A 6,185-nucleotide genomic window follows, 5' to 3' on the forward strand; every position below is an offset into this window, starting at 1 on the left:
GCTCCTCTCCGCGGACCTCAACTCCTCCTCCTCTCCGTCCCAAACCTCCGGCTCCGGGCTCCCGATTGGCCGCCTTTGGAGATGATGGACAAGGGGGCGGGGCCGGGGTGGGTCCCCCCAGGGGCTTCACGGGGGGGGGAGGGGTTGGGGACCCCGGCCCCGCCCTCCCTCCCTCCCTCCCTCCCCGCGGGGTCCTCCGGGCTCCTTTAAGAAGAGCGCCCAAGTCCCCGAGGAGGATCCCTCCGGCCACTTCCCACGACAGGACGGGGAAGGAGAGAGAGAGAGAGCGAGAGGGGGGGGGCGCCTCTGGGGGCAGGTGAGACACCTGTCCCCCCTCCCTCGCCTTTCAACTGGGACCCTCCACAGGTGAGCCCCGTTCCCGGCGGAGCCTTACCTGTCGGGATGGCCAGCCAGACCTTTGCCAGACCCCCGGGAGGGCGAGGGGAGTGGCCCCCCGCTTCTAGGCCCAGGAAAGGGTCCCACAGAGGCCATCCAGACCAGCCTCCTCCTGCCAGGCGAGCCCTCCCGACAGATGGCCATGCCGCCTCTGCGTAAAGGGCTCCACCGGACTCCCAGGCAGAAGCCCTTTAAGCAGAGGCCAGGTGGGCCCACGCCTGTCCTAGAAGCCCCTTCCCCTTCCTCTTCTCCTCCCTCCCATCCCTCTTCCCTTCCCCTTCCATTTCCTCTTCCTCTTCCCCTTCCATTTCCTCTTCCTTTCCCCTTCCATTTCCCCTTCCTCTTCCCCTTCCATTTCCTCTTCCTCTTCCCCTTCCATTTCCTCTTCCCTTCCCCTTCCATTTCCCCTTCCTCTTCCCCTTCCATTTCCTCTTCCCTTCCCCTTCCATTTCCTCTTCTCTTCCCCTCCCATCCCTCTTCCCTTCCCCTTCCATTTCCTCTTCCTCTTTCCCTTCCATTTCCTCTTCCTCTTTCCCTTCCCCTTCCATTTCCTCTTCCCCTTCATTTCCTCTTCCCTTCCCCTTCCATTTCCTTCTCTCTTCCCCTTCCATTTTCTCTTCCACTTTCCCTTCCATTTCCTCTTCCCTTCCCCTCCCATCCCTCTTCCCTTCCCCTTCCATTTCCTCTTCCTCTTCCCCTTCCATTTCCTCTTCCCTTCCCCTTCCATTTCCTCTTCCTCTTTCCCTTCCATTTCCTCTTCCCTTCCCCTTCCATTTCCTCTTCCCTTCCCCTTCCATTTCCTCTTCTTCTTTCCCTTCCATTTCCTCTTCCTCTTCCCCTTCCATTTCCTCTTCCTCTTCCCCTCCCATCCCTCTTCCCTTCCCCTTCCATTTCCTCTTCCCTTCCCCTTCCATTTCCTCTTCCTCTTTCCCTTCCATTTCCTCTTCCCTTCCCCTTCCATTTCCTCTTCCCCTTCCATTTCCTCTCCCACTTCCCTTTGCTCTTCCACTTCCTCTTCCCCATCTCTTCCCCTTCCTTTTTCCTTTCTTCTTCTTCCCCTTCCTCATCCCCCTTCCCTTTCCTTTTCCCTGTGTGTTTACACTTCCCATTTTCTTCCCCTTTTCATTTCCCCTTACACCTTCCCTTTTACTTTCCACTTCTGCTTCCTTTTCCCTTTTCCCTTCCCCTTCCCTTTCCTCTCCTTTACTTCCTTTTCCCCTTCCCTTCCTCATCCATTTCCTCTTCCTCTTCCCTTCCCGCTTCCCTTTGCTCTTCCACTTCCTCTTCCCCTTCCTTTTCCCTTTCCCTTTCCTCTTCTTCCTCTTCCTCATCCCCCCTCCCTTTCCTTTTCCCTTTGTGCTTACACTTCTCATTTTTCTTCCCCTTTTAATTTCCTCTTACGCATTCCCTTTCCTCTTCCTCATCCCCTTCTCCTTCCTCTTCCCTCCCTTTCCTCTTCCCCTTCTCTTCCTTATTCCCTTCGCCTTCCTCTTCCCCCTTTTCTTCCCCTTCTCCTTCCTCTTCCCTCCCTTTCCTCTTTTCCTCGTCCTTCCTCTTCCCCTTCTCTTCCTTTTTCTCTTCGCCTTCCTCTTCCACCTTTTCTTCCCCTTCTCCTTCCTCTTCCCTCCCTTTCCTCTTTTCCTCTTCCTTCCTCTTCTCCTTCCTCTTCCTTTCCTCTTCCCCTTCTTTTCCCCCTTTTCTTCCCCTTCTCCTTCCTCTTCCCTCCCTTTCCTCTTCCTCTTCTCTTCCTTATTCCCTTCGCCTTCCTCTTCCCCCTTTTCTTCCCCTTCTCCTTCCTCTTCCCTCCCTTTCCTCTTTTCCTCTTCCTTTCTCTTCCCCTTCTCTTCCTTTTTCTCTTCGCCTTCCTCTTCCCCCTTTTCTTCCCCTTCTCCTTCCTCTTCCCTCCCTTTCCTCTTTTCCTCTTCCTTCCTCTTCCCCTTCTCTTCCTTTTTCTCTTCCCCTTCTCTTCCCCCTTTCCTTCCCCTTCCCCTTCCTCTTCCCTCCCTTTCCTCTTTTCCTCTTCCTTCCTCTTCCCCTTCTCTTTTTCTCTTCCTCTTCCTCTTCCCCCTTTTCTTCCCCTTCTCCTTCCTCTTCCCTCCCTTTCCTCTTTTCCTCTTCCTTCCTCTTCCCCTTCTCTTCCATTTTCTCTTCCCCTTCTCTTCCCCCTTTTCTTCCCCTTCTCCTTCCTCTTCCCTCCCTTTCCTCTTTTCCTCGTCCTTCCTCTTCCCCTTCTCTTCCTTTTTCTCTTCCCCTTCTCTTCCCCCTTTTCTTCCCCTTCTCCTTCCTCTTCCCTTCCTTTCCTCTTTTCCTCGTCCTTCCTCTTCCCCTTCTCTTCCTTATTCCCTTCGCCTTCCTCTTCCCCCTTTTCTTCCCCTTCTCCTTCCTCTTCCCTCCCTTTCCTCTTTTCCTCGTCCTTCCTCTTCCCCTTCTCTTCCTTTTTCTCTTCGCCTTCCTCTTCCCCCTTTTCTTCCCCTTCTCCTTCCTCTTCCCTCCCTTTCCTCTTTTCCTCTTCCTTCCTCTTCCCCTTCTCTTCCCTTTTCTCTTCGCCTTCCTCTTCCCCCTTTTCTTCCCCTTCTCCTTCCTCTTCCCTCCCTTTCCTCTTTTCCTCTTCCTTCCTCTTCCCCTTCTCTTCCTTTTTCTCTTTGCCTTCCTCTTCCCCTTTTCTTCCCCTTCCTCTTCCCTCCCTTTCCTCTTTTCCTCTTCCTTCCTCTTCCCTTCTCTTCCTTTTTCTCTTCGCCTTCCTCTTCCCCCTTTTCTTCCCCTTCTCCTTCCTCTTCCCTCCCTTTCCTCTTTTCCTCTTCCTTCCTCTTCCCTTCTCTTCCTTTTTCTCTTCGCCTTCCTCTTCCCCCTTTTCTTCCCCTTCTCCTTCCTCTTCCCTCCCTTTCCTCTTTTCCTCTTCCTTCCTCTTCCCCTTCTCTTCCTTCGGGTGGCATCTCTTTTCCTGCCACTTGACCCTTTTGTTGGCCCTTCTCTGGACACTTCCCTTCTTGTCCATCTCCTCCTTGAATTGTTCTGCCCAGAACTGGACACAGGTGAGGACATCTGACCATCCAGACACTCCACTCCTTTCCATGCGGCCTGCAATCGCATTGATCGTTTTAGCTGCTGCATCACGCGATTGCCTCAGGTCCAACTCGTGGCCTACAAAGACTCTGAGGTCCCTTTCACATGAAAGCCATGTATAAATAGGTTTGTTTTTTTTCCAGTGTCGGGAGCGACTTGAGAAAGAGCAAGTCGCTTCTGGGGTGGGAGAATTGGCCTTCTGCAAGGACGTTGCCCAGGGCGATGTTTGACGCTTTACCCTCCTTGTGGGAAGCTGGAAAGCTGGAGCTGACAGGCGGGAGCTCATTCCTCTCCCCGCTCATGATGAAAATATATGTTTTCTTTGGGCCTGAGAACGTCCTAGGCATTTATTTCCCTTTTATCCTTTTGGCGGCAGAAAAAAACCCCTTTTATTCAGAGATCCGTTTAAATAAATTGTCAAGAAAAAGCCAGGATGGAGCTGTATCTTGTTTGAAGTATTTTTTCTGGTTTTTAAATGGTTTTACCTGATAAGTTTAATTTAGTTTTTAATATTTGCAAGTCGGAGATGTTTTAAATGGTGCTGTTCTTGAATTGTTGTGGGCCCCTTTGCGTCACAATCACAGAGATAAAAATTGTGCTATAGTCAAAATAATAATAATTATATATGATAATAGATTATCCTATAATATAACATAAATGATAATATAATATATATGATTATATATATGTGATAATATATTATAGTTTTTCAATATCATTCTTAATAGTATATTACTATATTTAAAATATTATTTAGAATGATATTGTTAAATTATAATATATACATAATATAATATATACAATATGTAATTTAACAATATAATTCTTATTAGTATATTACCATATTTAAGATATCATTAAGAATTACATGGTTAAATTAGAATATATGTATAATATAATATATAATATATATAATATATAATTTAACAATATCATTCTTAATAGTATATTACCATATTTAAAATATTATTAAAATTATATTGTTAAATTATAAATCTAATATGTAATTTAACAATATAATTCTTAATAGTATATCACCATATTTAAAATATTATTAAGAATTATATTGTTAAATTATAACATATATAAATAAATCATATCATCTATAATATATATATTATCATCTATAATATAATATATATGATTTATATATGCGAAAATATATTATAATTTAATAATATAATTCTTAAAAATATATATTATTATATAATATATTATTATATTATATATATAACATTATTAAACAATATAATTCCTAATAATATTTAAATTTTAATAATTACTTTTGTATCAACAGCTTGATTAGCAAGACTATATTATAACTGTATTATAATTAAGTATTAGTATGTGTTATCATTTGTTATATTATTATTGTTATTGAATATGTTATAATTTAACAATATAAGTCTTTAAAATATTATACATTTTAATAATAACTTATCAATTGTAAAATTAGTAAGACAATAACATTGTATTATAATAAGCCTTTGACAACACATTGTATTATAATCATTAATATATGTTATCATTTGTTATTTTATTATTGTTGTCGAATGTTATAATTATAATAATATTATATAATAATATAATTAACAACATAACACTGTAGTATAATTATTATAATATGTAATGATTTGTTTTGTTGTTGTTGTTGTCGTCGTTGTTGTTATTCAAGACCAAAACAACAAATAGCCACAGAGGGAAAGGCGTCGTCGTCAAAGGAAGCCAAAAGGAAAATTATTTTCGTTCTTACAGTTTCCTGTTATTTATTTGCCTATTTTTTAAATTAAATATTTTAAATTTATGCAAAGAAAGAGGAAATAAAATAAAAGGGAAACACAAACAGGAACAGAAAGCAAAGAAAGGAGCGGCTTCCTCTGTTTTTTCTGAGTCTTTCGCCTCGTTATTCCTCTCTCACCATTATTCCTATATATGAGGGTGATGATGAAGATTACTATTGTGAGTGTAGACTCTTATACCGCAATCTGAACCGCATTAAAGTACATTAAAAGGCTCTACTGACCCAAGCGGCAGTGTAGATCCAGCCGAAGTTCTTCCTCCTTTTTCTCAGCTTCTGTGAGTTTAAACCAGGCATGGGCCAACTTGGGCCCTCCAGGTGTTTTGGACTGCAACTCCCACAATTCCTAGCAGCCTACCGGCTGCTAGGAATTGTGGGAGTTGCAGTCCAAAACACCTGGAGGGCCCAAGTTGGCCCATGCCTGGTTTAAGACGACTTGGACGCCTGGGGGAATCCTTTGTTGGGAGGTGTTAGCTGGCCCTGATTGTTTCATGTCTGGAATTCCACACAGCAACCCAGTGATTCTGGCCACGAAAGCCTTCGACAAACGGAGTCCTCTTCTTTCTCTGAAGGCTTTTAGGCAAAGCCGGATGGCCATCTGTCGGGAGGGATCGGGTGGCACTTGGGGGGATTTTACAACATTGTGTTAAAAGATGTGAAACATTTTCTGTTCCTGGTCTTAAAGTGACCAAAAAATTAAATAATAAACATTATAATGAACTTCAGGAAAGTTCAATGCCAACTCTCGGTCCCGGATAAATAAATAGATAGATAGAAAGATAGATAGATAGATAGATAGATAGATAGATAGATAGATAGATAGATAGATAGATAGATAGATAGATAGAAAGATAGATAGATAGATAGAAAGATAGAAAGATAGATAGATAGATAGATAGATAGATAGATAGATAGAAAGATAGATAGA

The sequence above is a fragment of the Anolis carolinensis genome, chromosome 5 (assembly GCF_035594765.1).
Source record: "Anolis carolinensis isolate JA03-04 chromosome 5, rAnoCar3.1.pri, whole genome shotgun sequence".
NCBI lineage: Eukaryota > Metazoa > Chordata > Lepidosauria > Squamata > Dactyloidae > Anolis > Anolis carolinensis.